The sequence below is a fragment of the Triturus cristatus genome, chromosome 9 (assembly GCF_964204655.1).
Source record: "Triturus cristatus chromosome 9, aTriCri1.1, whole genome shotgun sequence".
In the NCBI taxonomy this organism is placed as follows: Eukaryota; Metazoa; Chordata; class Amphibia; order Caudata; family Salamandridae; genus Triturus; species Triturus cristatus.
Window position 1 is genome coordinate 997,941,642 of NC_140592.1, and position 17,705 is coordinate 997,959,346.

General features: G+C 47.2%; 1 long non-coding RNA gene across 1 annotated transcript in view; it reads left to right on the plus strand.

Moving 5' to 3' along the window:
* The first annotated feature begins 779 nt into the window (after positions 1-779).
* The window catches only part of LOC146799183 (uncharacterized), a 101,547-nt gene continuing 84,621 nt past the window's right edge, over positions 780-17,705 (plus strand). The window contains exon 1 of the long non-coding RNA XR_014968444.1: positions 780-895. This is a non-coding gene — a long non-coding RNA (uncharacterized LOC146799183). The remainder of the gene's footprint in view (positions 896-17,705) is intronic.

Below are 17,705 nucleotides of genomic sequence, written 5' to 3' on the forward strand. Positions count from 1 at the left end.
ACTACCTTGGTGAATTAACAACCTTCCTTACGAAAGACAGAATGCAAACATGGCTCTTAAAAGAGCCGTGTTTGCTTTCAATTCGTTGTGATGCCTTTGTGACTATGTCAGCGGCCGCAAGTGCACTGCCAGGGGTAGAGAAGAGCAGGCAAGGCGTAGCATGTGCTACCCCGGAGATCCCCCAGTGGCATCCATGGACCAAAAGTAAAACTCATTTGAAAGGTCCAACCAGCACTTTAAACTCATTTTTTGTCAAAAATAAATACCTGTTTAAGTTTTGCGATTTACCAAATGATTCCCGAACTCCGACGGATTTTGAACGGAAACTTCTGGAAGGATAAACGATTTAGTCAGCTCCTCGTTACAACTTTGAATGGTAAAGACAAAGGACTGTGAATTTGCTAGCACGTTTCAAAAGGCCTAGGAGGGGTATAAAGCCTTAAATACCGGACTTTTTAAATTATACCTCAACTGACTCTTGACTCAAGCCCATGAGCACCGGAAATTCTGAAGCCATTTATTTATCAACTGGTCTGCGCGCGCGTAAAAGCTGAACGGAAAGTGCAGCGGCCGACAAGAGGTGAGGAGTGCAGGGCCTTTGTTTTTCTTTCCGGTTCATGCGGTTGAAAATCCATTGACCGCATTGCACCCAACCTTGGACCAGCCTCCCCTTGTTATGAATCAGCTCTCGGCTTTGTGCGTGCACTCCCGCTAATGACTGCCGTGTATTACGTATATACTGCGCCGGACGCGCGCCTCCGCGCTTCGCTCATTAATGGATTTCGAGGAGGCTATCTCCGGTTTCCACCTGCCTGCCTACGTGGGACGCAAATCCTGCCCGCCTTCCCCATTGTATATTCATCTCAGATCTCAGAACTCAGATCTCCCAGAACAGGTGGGTGCGGTGGTGTTTGCCATAAAATAATTATAAACAGAGCACAAGTCGGGGTTACACTGGGGGACGCTATTTTCTCAGGGTCCACCCTGCCAAGAAGTTGGTCCCCACTGAAATATACAGAACTCATCCCCGTGTAATTTTCAGACACCGGGATAAATTAATCAGTGCCTCCACGGGGGCTTTGTTATTGTAAATTCGAGCTGGGCCCAGAACAGGTGGTCATAATGTGTCGTTTTGCTTAGAGCATCCTGTGTGGTTTTTATCTAGAGCCTCGCACTTAGATGCAAAAGCAATGGAGGGGAAACGATGGCACACAGCTAGTTACTTAACAAGTACTTGAGAGGCATGGTTTTGACTTTGTTCAGTTACTGTGTGTAATAGATGCATGCACTTTAAGAATGTCAGTTGTGTTGGTCTGTCCCAGTATTTACGCAAATAACAACTTAAATATCGCTGATTTGTTTTGTTTCTTTTATAGCGCTACGAATCCTAATGCAGAATGTCAGAACGCTTTACATCACTCATACACATTATAAATTGACAATGAATCATATGTGTATGTATCAATGTATGGAATGTGTTTCATAAGACAGTGAGGGTTACAAAGTGTAGAAGTAACCTGTCCGCTCACTGTGCTGCATTAGAAGGATTCAAGTAACAAAAGGATCTCCGTGTTAAAAGCAGTGACCCACTTACCTGTCTAAATGAAATTAAAAATCTGTCATAATCATGTTACATGATGCGCTTAGCAGGAGACACATTTACCCTCTATGCTACTTTGATTCAAAACTAGGACTAGACAAAACACAGATCTCTCCAGCAAATGCTTTAACCTCCAGAGTTATCTCACCATTGTTCTTATTTCCTGAAATTTACTGGACCCACAAAGATCTCTGCAGCAGGTGCCTTAACCCCGTAAGATATTTTAAAATGTAGCTTTGCAACCAATTGAGCAGAACAAATTTACTGCCATGTTTCTCCTTGTTGCTAATTTTTTGTCTGAGAGTTAAAAAAAATATGTATAAATTGAGGCCCAGATTTTGCGATGGGGTTACGTCACTTTTTTGGCACAACCTTGACGCAAAATCTCATTTGTTAAATCTCATGATGCGCTTAAATGTACTAATGATAGACCTGTTAAAGAGATGTGTGGGGTCTTAAGATCTGATGACACTTCTTGTGATGTCACTTCCTGTGATGTCACTTCCTGTGATGCCATGTGCCATGATATCACTTGCATGCTGCCTAAGTTGGTTAGTCCCCCCCACTTCTTTTTTAGGACTTGTGCCCTGATTATTTGATTATTAAATATTAATACTGTCAACAGTGGACTAAGGCCTTTAAATGGGATGAAAAAACAGTGTGTGTGTGGTATGGGGAAGTGATGTGAGGGGTGTGGCCCACCACATGATCAGTACTACTTTCAAAGAGGTATGGCCTAAGTAATTAAGGCTCTTTGCTTTCAATTCTGAAGTTATGAGAAAGAAATTAAACATTACTAAGGTTTTTGAAAGGGGTTGTAGTCTTTGGAATGTCTCTCAATGAATCATATTTTTCTCTTCACTGCTTTCTTCTGCAGTCTTGCAGACATGCGTGTCCAATTTCACCCCCTATCTTTCTAAAATATTTAATCTGTATATCTCATGCCTAATCCCTTATCTTTTTTTCAGTCTCTTTTCACTCTCTCCTGCATATACTTCCTTAAATCTTTATGACTTCACCACACACACACACACACGCATGCACGCATGCACACACACACACACACACACTGCACTGCACCCCGACCTCTAAGCATTGGATTTTCTTTAACTTTCAACCTATCAATAGTTCACAGCTCAGTACCTCCTTCACACACTCTTGCCTTCAATTACAATTATAGTTGACACACTTGACTGCTGGCCTGTGCGCTCTTCATGGAGGCCAGTGATTGGTTGAGCATGTATTCTTTTTTTTTTTTTTTTTTTTATAAAGAAACCTTTATTTGACTTCAAAGAGTTACAGACATGGGCCTACAACCACTTGGGCCGGCCGCTAAGTAGTACGAGAAGAGTTAGATCATCGATATACAGACATGTCAATCAAAGGATCCCGTTAGTCCGTCCGCACTCTAAGAGAAGGCTGCAGTTGTATTCGAATACCAATATCGAAACAGTTTCAATTTTTAATATAAAACTTATAAACAGTTCACACTAACAAGGCAATAGAAATTATAAGTATCAGGACGTGCTCCCTGGGGTAAGAAAGTCCCCCCCATATAGTAATCATGAATGGTATGCGACAGAGGGGGGGGGGGGCCGGGAGTGGAGAAAAAATCAAGCTGTAACATACTCATGACATAGCAAATTAGGAATGTTCAGCTAGGGGGACAAAGGAGCCTCCGATACTATCGCGAGAGGAGGGGCGCAGATGTCTCCGCGATAAGAATTCCACGTGCCCCACACCGTAGACTATTTCCGGGGCTTGCCTCTCACCACATACACCGTCTTTTCTCTAAACATGCACCAGTCCATATTCTCCTTCAATACCGAGATCGTGGGCGACCTCTGAGAACCCCATAACTGTGCGATGTCGCGTTTAGCCACCATATTCCCCAGAGCCGCCCACTGCGTCTGCGACACATCATAATCATTTGGCTCCCACACGTTCAGCAGACACCTTCTAGCCTCTGGTAACAGAGCGACGTGGGTGGCCTCTTCCATTACCGCATGCACCCGACTCCAAAAGCGAGCCACCTCAGGACATTCCCATATGACGTGAAGGAAGGTACCCAGCAAACCACAGCCACGCTTACACAGACCATCCACGGAGAGACCCATGCGCATCAGGCGGGGTCCAGTGATATACACTCTATGGAGTATCTTCAATTGTACGAGCCGAAGGCGAGCCGGAATTGCCACCTCCCTTGGGGAGGCCACCGCCGATACCCAGTCCTCATCGTCTAATACCAAACCGTCAGCTACCCAAACCTCCCTCAGGTGGGTCAACAGGTCCGCCCGGTCGTTGATAAGCTTTTTATAAATCAAGGAGATTGTGCTGTCAGGCACGTAGCCATCTAGCACCCTGTCCTCCAATGGGGAATATTCCGGGATAGCGGTAGCATCAGGAAAAACCGAACACAACGCATGGCGGACCTGCGCATACCGGAAGTACTCCCCATCGTTCAGCTTGTATTCCGCTTTCAACATGTCAAACGTTTTAAACTTCCCTTTCACCCAAAAATCACTCACCTTGCATATGCCAATCATATCCCATTTCTCAAATCCTTTTGTTTTCCACAAACAGCCCAGCCTTTCTGAAGCATACAGCGGGGTCGCTCGAGTCAGGCGGTCCTTCCATCCCATCGCAGCATTCGCAGCATGCCATACACGTACGGCTATCTTTGTTGGGCCTGTCAACTGCACACCAGGAGACTTCGAATAAAGTGCCCTATTGTAATCCCCACCAGGCAATAACATTTTATCCATCGCAAACGCCGGGTTCAGGGCCAGTCCGTACATCCCGTGATTCACCGCCGCCAATTGGGACGCCCAATAATATCGCTTGATATCGGGGAGTGCAATACCCCCATCATACCAAAGGGGTGTCAATTTTGTGAGAGCGATTCGCGATCGCCCGTCCCAGAACAATTGCCTCTGCAAACTCTCCACCTCACGGAAATAGCGGGCCGGTATAACGTCTAGCGTGTTTTATAGTGCATACAGGAATCGTGGTAGTGACATCATTTTAAACAACGCTGCACGTCCGAGCGGTGAAAGCGGAAGCCGTCGCCAACCCAAAACGTCGGCTTTTAGTCACTGAAGTGGGGGGAGCAAATTCCGCTCATAACGGGCCACAGGGTCTAATGTTATGAAGACTCCCAAATATTTAAACCCCGATTGCGAAATCTGGATAGGGCAGCCACGCGGGAGGAGAGGAGCATCACCCGAGAGAACGTAGACGCATGACTTAGTCCAGTTAATGACCAAGCCGGAGTTACGACCAAATGAGTTTAGAACGTCGACTAATACAAATAAAGACTGCCGGGGAGATGTGAGATACAGGAGAATGTCAAACGCGTAAAGAGAGATGCGGTCCTCAAATTCAGGCGTCCACTGAATGCCCCGCAATGAGGGCTCCCATCGGAGCCAGGCAGCCAGAGGCTCCAAGGCGAGTGCGAAGAGAAGAGGCGACAACGGACAACCCTGCCGCGTGCCTCTTCCCAACACAAAGGGTGTCGACACTCTGCCATTCACTACTAGGCCTGGGCAAAAATTTCGTTCCGTTCGCGGAAATTGCGATAATTTGACATTTTTGCGTTCCGCGGAGAGCGCGAAAATGTCAAAAATTCCGGTTTCCGCAGCTTGGCGATAATTTGTTTCTTGCTCGCGCTGTAAAATGATACATTCTCGCGCGCGCGCGATCGCCTTACCTGAATCCCTGCGTTCGCCGACAAGTTTTCTTGATCCGGTCGCGTTCTCCATGAGATGTTGTATTGTTTTTAGCCATTTGCGCTGTCTCGCGACAGTTCGCGCCCGCAGTGACGTCATGCGTCGCGCGATCACGTCTTTCTTCTCGCGATCATGCACCGCGAGAACAGCTCAAAACAAGATGGCCGCGCCCGCAAGCAACCACATGGGTAAGTTGGCGACCCGCAACCATGCAGAAAATCTCGCGAACATGCCGGAAAAAAACTTCCGCATCTTCGCGATATTTCTGCTTGTTTGCGATAATTTTAAACATTCTCGCGATAATTTGCGAAGGTTAATTCCGCAAATTCCGCCCACCCCTATTCACTACCACCTGAGCCAGTGGTTCATCATACAACAACTTCACCTAACCGATAAACCCAGGGCCAAAACCGAATTTCGCGAGTGCCGCCCAAAGATACGGCCATTCTAAAGTGTCAAACGCCATTGTCGCGTCCAGAGACGCCAAAATGGCCGGCTCACGTATGTGTGCCGCTCTGGCGAGCACTCCATGGAGACGCCTCAGGTTCAGCGCCGTGTTACGGTGAGGTATGAAACCAGACTGATCCGGATGGATCAAGTCGCCAACGACCCTAATCAGACGATTAGCTAAAACCTTAGCTAGAATTTTGGGCTCCACATTCAACAGTGAGATTGGTCGATAAGAGATACATCGATCCCGCGACTTCCCCTCCTTGTGAATCACGACTATTGTGGCAAGACGCTGATCATAGGGGAGGGAGCCCACTTCTCGTGCTTCAAGGAACATTGCACGTAGATGAGGCACCATCTTGTCCGGACGCAGTTTATACAGTTCGATGGGAAGGCCGTTAGGACCCATAGCCTTGCCGGAAGCGACCGAGCGAATGGCCAAAGCAATCTCGTCAGGCGACAACGTCGCGTCCAGCAGTATCCTATCCTCCTCTGACAAAGACGGCAGCGCAATATCTCTCAGCAGTAGTTGAGAGTCATCCTCAGAGCGATCCGAGACTGGGGAGTACACTTTGTGGAAATAATCCGCGAAACATTCAAAAATTTCCACAGGGTCAGTCACACGCACGCCATCCGCTCTCTCAATGACCGGTACCACTCGACTCGCTCTCTCTTTCTTGTCCAACCATGCAATCAACTTTCCAGCCTTATCCCCCACATCGTATAAGCGCTCTTGTTGCTCTCAACTCATCACCTTGGCAGCATCAGTGACCAACGCTCTATAGTCCAGCTGCTTGAGACTGAGAACGTGCAACTTATCATACGTAACACCCCGCTCCAGGTCCCCTTCCAACTCAGCTATTTCATTCTCAAGGCGAACCACCTCCTCAATCTTGCTTTTCTTGGTGTGGGAAATTAGGGAAAGGGCTTGCCCACGGATCACCGTTTTGAAGGCTTCCCACAACGAGACAGTAGATGATATTGACCCCACATTTTCATTAAAATAGTGTTCGAGAGACTCAACCAGTTCCGTCCGGATTTTAGGATTACGCAGGTACCAAGGGTTAATCGGCGCTACCCTCCCCTCAACCCCGGGGGCGACCTCCATATGCAACAGTAGTGGGGAGTGGTCAGAAATACCCCGGGCCAAATGTCTTACTTCCCTAACCATCGCAGCTTGGGCCGCCGGCATAAGGACATAATCAAGTCTCGATAGACTTCCATGAGCCCCTGAGTGGAAAGTGTATTGCGCCTGTCCCGGGTGCAGTAATCTCCAGCAGTCTATAAGTCCAAGGGTATCTATAAACCCACTCAGCCAGGTCTGCGCCCCAGGGAGATCCCTGGGAGGGTGACGATCCGCTCTACCGGATACAACAGAATTAAAATCGCCCCCCATCACCAGAACCCCCCCCCGGGAGTCCCAGGACCACGCGCCCTAAATCAGCAAATGTTACAGTCTGCAGTCCTGGTGGGACATACACAGAAACCAGCGCGACAGTTCTGCCCTCCCACCGTCCTACGAGTGCAGCATACCGCCCCCTGTCATCATGGATTATATCGTCCACCTCCAGCGGGAGAGAGGCTCTAACCAAGATGCCCACCCCCTCGATCCAGAAGTGAAACCGGAGTGAACGGTGAGACGATATCCCCGCCTATTCATAGCATGGCAAGAATTCCCAATTAGATGCGTTTCCTGCAGAAAGACAATATCTGGCGAGAGCCGTTTCAAAAACTGCAGCACTACCCCACGTTTGATCCTGTCCCCCAATCCATTCACATTCCATGAGAGTACTCTCAATCCCCTACCCCCCATTCCAGCCTCACGCACAACCCCCTCCCCCCAGAGAATACGACCCCAACCACCAGTCATATAGCATTACGTTGCCTTGTAAAACATTCAAACATTCCCCAACCCCCCCTCCCCACCAACATTCCCGTTACAACTCCCCCCTCCCTGCACCCCTGCATGAGCCCATGTAGCCCCCCCAACTTGCAGTGTGCCTGTCGCCCTACCATTGACTAACCTACAAAAAGAAACCCCAGAGGAGGAAAGAGTCTCACTAAGCACCCCACAACCCCCGGGCATATAAGAATAAGGCACTGAATAGAAACATCGAACCCAAGTATTGAAGTGTCATCGCAATGTTCAGTCACCGGGAACCTTCTGCCCCGTCAAGCCCCCTCCGTTCTCCTCAGTCTGTTCCTCTCGACTGCGTCGCTGGGGCAAAGTATCAAGCCAATCTCCTACCACCTCCGGCCGATCGAAGAAATGTGACCGATCCTCAAACTCAACACGCAACCTGGCCGGAAAGAGCATCGCATATTTCAGATCCATGTCCCTCAGGCGCCGCTTAACACCCATGAATCCCTGTCTCTGCTTTTGGACCGATTGTGTGAAGTCCGGGTAGAAACTTATATTAGTGTTCTCAAACTTCGTCGGCCCACTCACCCTCGAGGCCTGCAGGATAGCGTCCCTGTCCCTGAAATTGAAAATTCTGGCAATAATAGGCCGTGGGGGAGCGCCCGCTTTCGGCTTACCACCTGGAACTCTATGGGCCCGCTCGACCGCAAAAAATTTACTCAGCCCTTTGGGTGCAAGATGGTTGATCACGAGGTCCTCCACGAAGAGGTCGGCCGCAGGAGCCTCCGATTTCTCCGGCACCCCTATTATGCGCACATTATTCCGCCGAGCCCTACTTTCAAAGTCCTCCAGCCGACGGGCAAATAAATCATTGGATGTCCACTGATTACGGACCTCGGTTTGCAGGTCGGACACGTCTGTTGTCAGGCTCGACGTTTTCAGATCCAAGGATTTGACCTTTTCATTCGTTTTTGAAAGGTCCGCTCTGATTAGATTGACGTCGATCAAAACCGTGTCCAATTTATGGGCCAAGGTGTCGAATTGCTGACTAACAGCAGCTTTCATCTCGTCGATGGCGCCCATGACATCCTGCAACGTTAACTCCGTGGACAATCCCGGGTCCTCCTTGGATCTCTCCGGTGACTTATGCAGTCCACTAGGGGATCCTTTTGACTGAGCATAGCGGTCCATGTTATTTGCTTGGGTATAGCCTCCCCGCCTAGTCGTCTTGGATTTATGCTTATCTCCGTCCGATCTAGCTGCCATTGTCTGGGGGCCACCAAGGTTGTCGTCCACCAACACGATTAGAAATCTCTGGACAGCCGATCTGAAGAGCCTCGGGGATCACGAAGTGTAGGCCAGGCTAGTGTCCAAGATCCAGTCGGGATTCCCGATCTTCCCACTATCGACGTGTCATTGACAAGCCAGGGTCTCCCAGCCAGTTTCAGCGAGGAGACCCGAAACCGAAAGTGAAAGTGCAAGGTACACACCAGCCCAGGTCGTGCATGCCGTTGTTGTTCACTTTCTGCCCGGGCACCACGCCAATTCGAATCCGGGGCAAGGCCAGGAGTAGGCCGCCAACTTGAAGCCAATGCTATCCCGGTTCCTGAAGCCCGATTTAAATTTGGACAACGGGGATCACCTCCGCTTACGTTCGCCCGTAGAAGCCCGTCGATAGAATCAGGATTTATTCAGGATAGACGTGAGAGGTTGCGGAGGCCCTCGGGAGCCCTGTGCCTACGCGGCCATCTTGGTTGCGTGCTAGGCTCCTCCGAGCATGTATTCTTAACACGTTCATGACCCACTGACAGGCACTGTGAGGAATTTGCACTGCTTTTGGCCTGAACTCAAGAACTCTCCGCACACACTTAGGAATATGTTGCATGGAAAAAGCAACAGAAACCCACATCCTGGAAAAAACAAATATTCTTCGGGAATGCGAAAGTAAATGAAATGTGTGAAATGTAAACAGGAGTAACATGGCAGACATAGATTACCTTCATGTTCTCTACAGTCATTGTTTTTGGTTTTAAATATAAAGACGTCAATATAGAGAGCCCGGAAGGGACCCGTTTCACGTCAGTTTATATTTACAGCCAGGTCTGACAAACTTAAAGCCCTAAATTGGCACTATCATTACATGTAAACTCAAGTGGGACATTTTCTCGCAGATTGTGCTACTGAAATGAGCTCAAACTTTCTTTTACGCCTGAATCGTGATTAATTTACCACTCATAATTGGGCCCTATACATTCTGTGTATATAGCGCTTTTCATATTCCTTGCTTTTTATTATATAACTCTTTATACCCCAGTTGAGATTCCAGATTTGGGACTAGCTGAGCACTCACGATTGATCCTGTTACATTATGTGCCTTTATATTACACTTTCCATATCCCTTGCAAGGCATAAAGTGGGGTTCTGCTGGTCCAGTTTTATATTTATAGTGCCTATTACCAGTGGTGGCTGCTCCCGGGAAGCAGCAGTGGGGCAGGAAGGGGTGAGAGTGGGAGGAGGGATGGGGGTGGTAAAATAAAAAAAATCACTTACCTGCTGGCCGGCTGATCAGCCGCTGCGTCCCTCATCCTGGCTTCTTCTGTGCAAGCAGGACCCCCCCCCCACGCTCCCATGCTCCCCATAGCCAATAACAGTGCTGCAATGAAGTGTTGTGATTGGTCTGATCGCCGTGGTTTGGTGCTCAGTCAGGGAATGGGAGCCTGGGCATGTTCTCCACTCAGGCTGAAATGGAGCCTGTGTGGCGAACATTCAAAGTGCACATGACTGTTGGGCCAGCCAAACATTCATGCGTGCTTACATAGTGCCCACCAGTCCTCCCCCTGCTCTGAGAGCAGAGCAGATCCGTCTGCCAAGACGCTGCAGCAGGAACACATAAAATGATAATCACGTTGAGTTATTATAATTTATTTTTCCTTTTTTTTTCACTGCGAAAAGCAGTGGTGCGACGCTCCTCCGCATTAGCGGAGCAGCCACCACTGCCTGTTGCCCCTGGTGAGGTCGTGAAGCGCTCTGATTTTCCTCGGTTCTTTGGGACGCTTTGGATGCTGAAGTACTGGGTTTTTAAGAACCCAGCGGTGCCAGGGAGCACACCCTAGACTTCGAGTTCTTCCTGTCGTGGACCACAGAAACACAGAGTCTTGCGGTGGCGTCAAGGATCGTTTTATTATTGGCTGCAGCCAGTAACAGGTAACCTAGAAGTACAACACAGGTATGTTCTCAGGAGACTGCTCAAAATTACAAAGCCAGTCTTCCCCTTATATACAAAATATTATGCTTCAGGCAAACATTCCTCGTTTTACGGTATGGTCATTCATATGTATTCATTACAAACACAATTATTTACCCAGCGAGGCTCAGAACCCTCATCAGATAACAGCAGACCCCAATAAAAACGGGCACCTCCTCCTCGTAAAACAAGCCATAAAGCAGGAAACAGAGTCAGGTGTGAAAGGGATTAGTCGGGGTTGGTGTGAGATGAAAGACTTTATGGTGTGTCAAGCCCTTATGCTAATCACATGTGGCCGTAGTGAAGAGGAACTGGTGAGACAGGATTGACCTCGGGCAGCGGAGTCAGTTCGCACAGGTCACAAAGAAGCCATAGAAGGTGCACGTGTCCTTTAGGCCTACAAATGGCCTTAATGTGCAGTCTATGTGAGGGCAACCACAAAATGGCTACCGCTCTAAAATGGAGCCGAGGATTCAATATGTAGTATCGTATACAAGGTGAATCCATCGATGAAACGTCATAAAAACACTCGTACATACCGCATTTGCCATTTGCGGTTCGCTGGTACCAAGATCGGCATGATAGGGCCATGCCTCCGAAGTGGTTCCGAAATTTAAAGTACCACAGACCCTCCTTTTGCCCTTACATAGGCAATAACTATACTCATACTACTCTGAGTCCAGGTCTATATTCATAAGGTCATGGAGATGTTGCTGTAGCATCATCCTATTGCTTAGCTCGTCCCTTGATACAGGTTTCCTCACACACAATGTAGCACAGAGGCCACATATTGCAGGAGCACACTGTACACACAGACAGAACAGGAAAAGAATGGCTAAAATCATCCCAATGGCCATCAGAATCTTCCATCCCCAGGCAGATATCAGTTCCCAGAACCACCCCATCAATGACCAATCTCCTTTATCCACATGCATAGATTCGGAGATTTTATGCAGTTTGGAAATGGCCTGGAAAACTGTTGGAGCGTTATCTGGTATGAAAATACAACAGCTAGATTGGATGACCTTACATACCCCACCACGGTCTGCAAGTATGACATCTAGAACCATACGGTTCTGCAACGTCATAAGGCGATCCGCTTGGAGCTCAGCTGTCAAGTTACCAAGGGCACCAGCCGTTATATTAACAGTGGATTCAACTACACGAGTCAGTTGTCTCAGTTTCCTACTATTGACCATTGGTCCCCAAAACGGCAGGAAACCCATGAAGAAGTCTCCCGCTTCCTGACCGGCAGTATCCTCCTGACTAACAACGCCTCTCACAACTCCGGTCTTGTGATAATCAGAAGCAGCAGTAAATGTCGGCGGTAGCAAATTTGCAACATAACACGTGCCCGAGAAATCAGGGGGCAACCATGTATATGCTCTGTCACTGCAAACAAAGTATGTACCCTTGGCAGCCAAAAACGTGATGGAAAGGTGTACATCTCAGTACAGTCACTCTTCCCTAGTTGAGCTCTTGGATTCTGACCATTGCCTTGTAAACAGAACCGACCTATGTGGGGTATGACCCAAATTGGGGATGAACTTTTACGCTGTTTTTCGCCCAGACTGATGCTATACCCTGTCGCGTTCCAACCTACATAAGCTCGCAACTCATCCTTGGGAATAGATGTATATGCATCGATATCTCTGCTCATATCAGCAACTCCTTTCATCAAGGCCTTATTGTTCGTGCTAGGTCTAATGGAACGCGGTGGTCGCGGGGAGTAAGTATCTAGTGCAAAAAGAAACATAGTCTGGAATGCCCATGATGACCCATTATAGCTAAACTGCAGCACTAGATATGGAATACCCTTATTAATGGTATGTGGCATCAGACCACACACCCAGCAATTTGTTGTATTCATAACTAGTTGGTGCTGGTGCAGGAGTTGAATAAACAAATTGTTTACGAACTCAGAACGTCTAGCTTGTTCGTGTTCAGGCAGAGGGTGGAAAGAGTGTAAGGAGACAGTAGGAGGAGGTATAGGCTGTATAGTGGGTGTAAATGGCACTTGAGAAGACAAAAATACATAACCTACAGAAAACATCATTATACTAAATAGTACAAACAGACATAATATTGCAAAACGTTTGCTATTAATTATTTTACATATTCTTTTCTTAACATTTATTTCCTCAACGGGTCTCTCCATCTTGAAAAACTCCATCCTCTAATCGTGCTGTTCGCGGCTGATGAATGTCTTCTGCTCAGGAGTACACCTGTCATTCCAGGGAACGCCCTAGACTAACCAGAACCGTTGACCTAACGTCTCCGGCTTGTACCCCGAGAGTCTTGGCACCGCGACCTTACAGCTGAACCCGGATGGTGGTTCGGAAAAAGCAAAAATCAAAAAAAAGTTTCTCAGATGTAAGAGAGAGCTGCACTTCCCAAAAATATCAAAGAAAAATAATTTTTATTTGTCCATAGTTCTCGGCCTCAAATTATAGCGATTCCTTCCGGGTACTGTCTGGTCTTGAAATAAAAGTTCAGGCTCTGTAGTGTCCAATCGAATTGACGGTGGCACAGCTTCTTGCAAAATATTGTCACTCTCTTGCTCAGAGCTTGTTCCTTTCACATGCGCATCGCTAAAGTGCAAGAAACGAGGCACGGTCTCAGTCTCGGAATCAGCGATCCCCTCCTGGACCCACTGGTCATATGGCAGAGGCAAAGGGATCCTTTTACAATGGACGCCGTGGATCCAGTTCTTTTTGCCTTTGACTCGAACCGCTGATCTTGTTGAGAGAAGGACGAGGTGGGGGCCGGTCCAACGGGGCTCATCATTCTTCGTCCGTTGAAAATTCTTGACCAGCACCCACGATCCAGGATTGATAGGATGTCCTGGAGATTCAGAGACCTGAGGCAGAGTATCATGCACCTGTTGGTGTAAAACACGCAAATTAGCCGTCAATTCATACAGATAATCAAGCAGTACTGGATGTTCGATCTCACTGAATTTTGTAGGCCTTGGTACTCCCCATATATTGGCCAGACGGCCAAACATGATCTCATACGGACTAAGTCCCACTCGTGAGTGCACAGTCATTCTTGTTGATAGGAGTGCTAAGGGCAGCGCGTCAGGCCATTTTAGACCGGAGCTCGCCTGAATCTTAGCCAACTTAAGTTTCAAAGTGCCGTTGTAGCACTCTACTAGTCCAGCTGATTGGGGGTGATTTGCAGCGTGGAATTTTTGCCCAATACCTAATCCCTCGCATACTTCTTTCATCACTCGACCCACGAATTCACTCCCATTATCACTCCATACCATTCTTGGCATTCCAAACCTAGGGAAAATTTCTTTGACAAGGGCTTTAGCTGTGGATAAGGCAGTATTGTTTTTTAAGGGATATGCTTCTATCCACCTTGAGAAGCGCAGACAACAACGAGTACATATTTCAAATTGTTGCACCTTTCCATGTGGATGAAATCTAGCTGCAAAACCTCGAATGGATACGTCGGAGGCGCAAAATGACCAGCTGGAGTTGGGGTTCCCCTACCAGGATTGTATTTCAGACACACCATGCAATTCTTGACCACATTCTCTGCACACTTAGGAATTCCAGCATTTTGCCATACTGGAGCTAACAACTTACAAATCCCTTTCACACTAATATGGGCCATTCCACGAGCCATTGTCACCACTGCAAGCACATATGCATCGGGTAGCAACCATCGCTGATGTTCAGACAAGTCAACCCAACAACCATTTTCATCCAATTTACCCGTTCTTTCTTTCCACACATTCAACTCTTTCCCTGAAGCTTCAGCTTGAATAGACTTCACACTTTCTATTGTATCTTCACACATTCCAACATCACCAACCCATCTTGCAGGGCCGGCAACATACATTCGATTCTTCACATTCTTTGCTGTTTCTTTTGCAACTTCGTCAGCAAATGCATTACCACGGCCAACATCATCGGTAACTTTCTTGTGTGCACTGCATTTCACAATCGCAACTTGTAACGGCAAGGTCAATGACTCAAGGAGATCATTCACCAACTGACCATTCTGAATTTTAGTTCCATGCGAAGTCAGGAACCCACGTTCTTTCCACAAGCACCCAAAACTATGGGCCACGCCAAAGGCATACTGACTGTCAGTATATATGTTCACTTTCATTCCTTTCGACAACAAGCATGCTCTTGTAAGTGCAATTAATTCTGCTGCTTGAGCCGAATTATGTGGTATACGTGCAGTTTCAACAACCGTGTGCAAAGTCGTGACAGCATATGCAGCAGTCGTATCACCATTCGGAAGCTTGAAGCACGAACCATCCACCCATAAGGTACCATCGCATTCAACCAAGGCAGTATCTTTAAGATCCACTCTCCCTTTTGTTTCTTCTTCTGTTCTGAACAGACAATCATGCTGTTCAATCCCATCTGTGTCTGCTGAAATCGGCAATAAAGTAGCTGGATTCAATGTGTTGCATCTTTTTATGTGTACATGACTCGCTAATAGTGTCAACTCATAACCGGACAATCGAGCACTAGTTAAGTGCTGTGTCTTGGTCCTATTTAACAATGTGTCCACTGCATGTGGAACCATTACAATCAACGTGTTATTCATTACTAACCCAGCAGACTGTCGAATAGACACAGCTGCTGCCGCTGTGGCTCTCAAGCAACTTGGCAATGCCTTAGCTACTGGATCCAAAGTCGATGAAAAATACGCGCATGGACGCTGTTTGTCTCCAAAAGACTATGTCAACACTAACAATGCACAACCTTCTTTCTCGTGAACATACAATGTAAAAGGCTTGCTGTAGTCGGGAGTACCCAACACAGGAGCCGAACATAATGCCTTACTCAATTCCGAAAAACTTTTCTGACACTCTTCAGACCATGGGACGAGATTCGGTGTATCTTTACATGTCAATGCTATCAAAGGTTTTGCTAGCAAGGAAAAACTCGGGATCCACTGCCTACAGTATGAAGTAATACCCAAGAAAGCACGCACGTCTCTCTGTGTTCTTGGCACGCTCAATTTTGTAATGGCCTGAATTCTTTCTGGGGTCAGTTTCCTTCCCTCCTTCTTGTCGACAATATTGTAGTTTTGAGAGAGACACTTTGTGATGGAAGGCAGACAAATGACGCAACAATGACACTGTAGCTTCTTTACAAATTTCTTCAGTATCCGCGGCGATTAGTAAATCGTCAACATACTGAATAAGAGTAGCACCACTAGGTAAAACAATTGCATCAAGCTGCGCTTTTAAAGCTTGACTCTATATTGATGGGCTTTCACAGTAGCCTTGAGGAGCGGGTTTGAAGCGGAAGGTTCGTCCTCCTAGGCTGAAACCAAAAATATCCCTACTTTCCTCTGCGATCGGGATGCTAAAGAAGGCATTCTTTAAATCAACCACTGAGAACCAAGCAGCGGAAGATGGAATCATAGTTAACAAGGCAGTTATATCAGGGACAACTGGAAACTGTGGCACAACTATTTTATTGACCTCTCTGAGGTCGATCACAAACCTGTAAACAGGTGGCTTAGAGGGGTCAGTACGTTTTAAAACAGGCAAAACAGGACTATTGCAAACGTTGCCTCTTGTCTCTTCAATTACATCCTTTTCAATCAAATCATAGATGATTGCTAACAATGCTTTCTCACCTTCATTAGAGATCTTGTACTGGGGAATGCGTGGTAATTTAACATTCGCTTTCAAAGTGACCACATGTGGCGGTATTTCCAAGAGGCCCACATCATTAGGACCAGTAGCCCAAAGGACATCCGGAAGAGACGACAATTCAGCTGGCAGTTTATTCTTTGACAAATACATTGAAGAAATCACTTCCTTACCCAGTGTAAGTTGTACTCCCGAGGGGGAACAATATAATGTTGCATGTAATCTTTTCAACAAATCTAATCCTAACAGGTTTTCACCACAACCTGTCGTTAGGATAAGGGGTGCTTCCAGCTCGCAAGGTCCAACAGAAAGGGGCATAGGACTAGAGATCGGATTTCTAACCGGGGCGCCAGAAAAACCTACTGAAACATTCATTTCGCCAGACAAATGCGCGCCAGGGAGTTTTGAGTGCATAATTGAACTCTTTGCAGCACCAGTATCCAACAGAAAAGGCTCTGACACACCCGCTGTAGTCACCTTAACATACGGTCCACTCTGATCCACTGGTACTGAAACAACTCCCTCTCTTTGTCTACGGCTGTCCTAGTGATCATTACCTTCTGCATTTCCATCTTCTGCATAATAGTCATTATTATAGTACTGAGCTGTCCCACCAGTGACACTAGCCTGCTGATCAAAACTGTTCATCGTATTCTGAGGCGGAAGAGGACGCGTGTTCTGAGGAACATTCCCACGCCCTCTACCTCTAGGAGCTGGCTGACCACCTCTACCTCTCGTGCCATAAGCATTATTCGTGCGCTGCAACAATATAGGACAACTATACTTAAAATGACCTTCCTCTTTGCAATACGAACACTGATTGGGGCCCACAGGAACACGCTGTTGGGAATACCCGAACCTTTGCGAGTTACTCTGAAACTGTTGGGGTTGTTGATAGTTACTCTGACCTTGCCTATAGGTATTCTGCTCTCCACGTGGCGGGTAAGCCTGCTGTAAAAGAACCTTCGTCTTCAATTCTTTTGTTTTCTTGTCTGCTCTATCCTTCTCATCTTTATCCCTATTTTCGTAATACTGTGCAGTAGCCAGTATTTGCGCTGATGAGGACACAGCCCAAGAACTCTCCGAATCTTTTAATTTCTTACACAACTCGGGAAGCAAGTTATGCACAAATTTATCAACAAATAATCGTTGACCACCTTCCGTACTCATGTCTTGACCACTGTGGT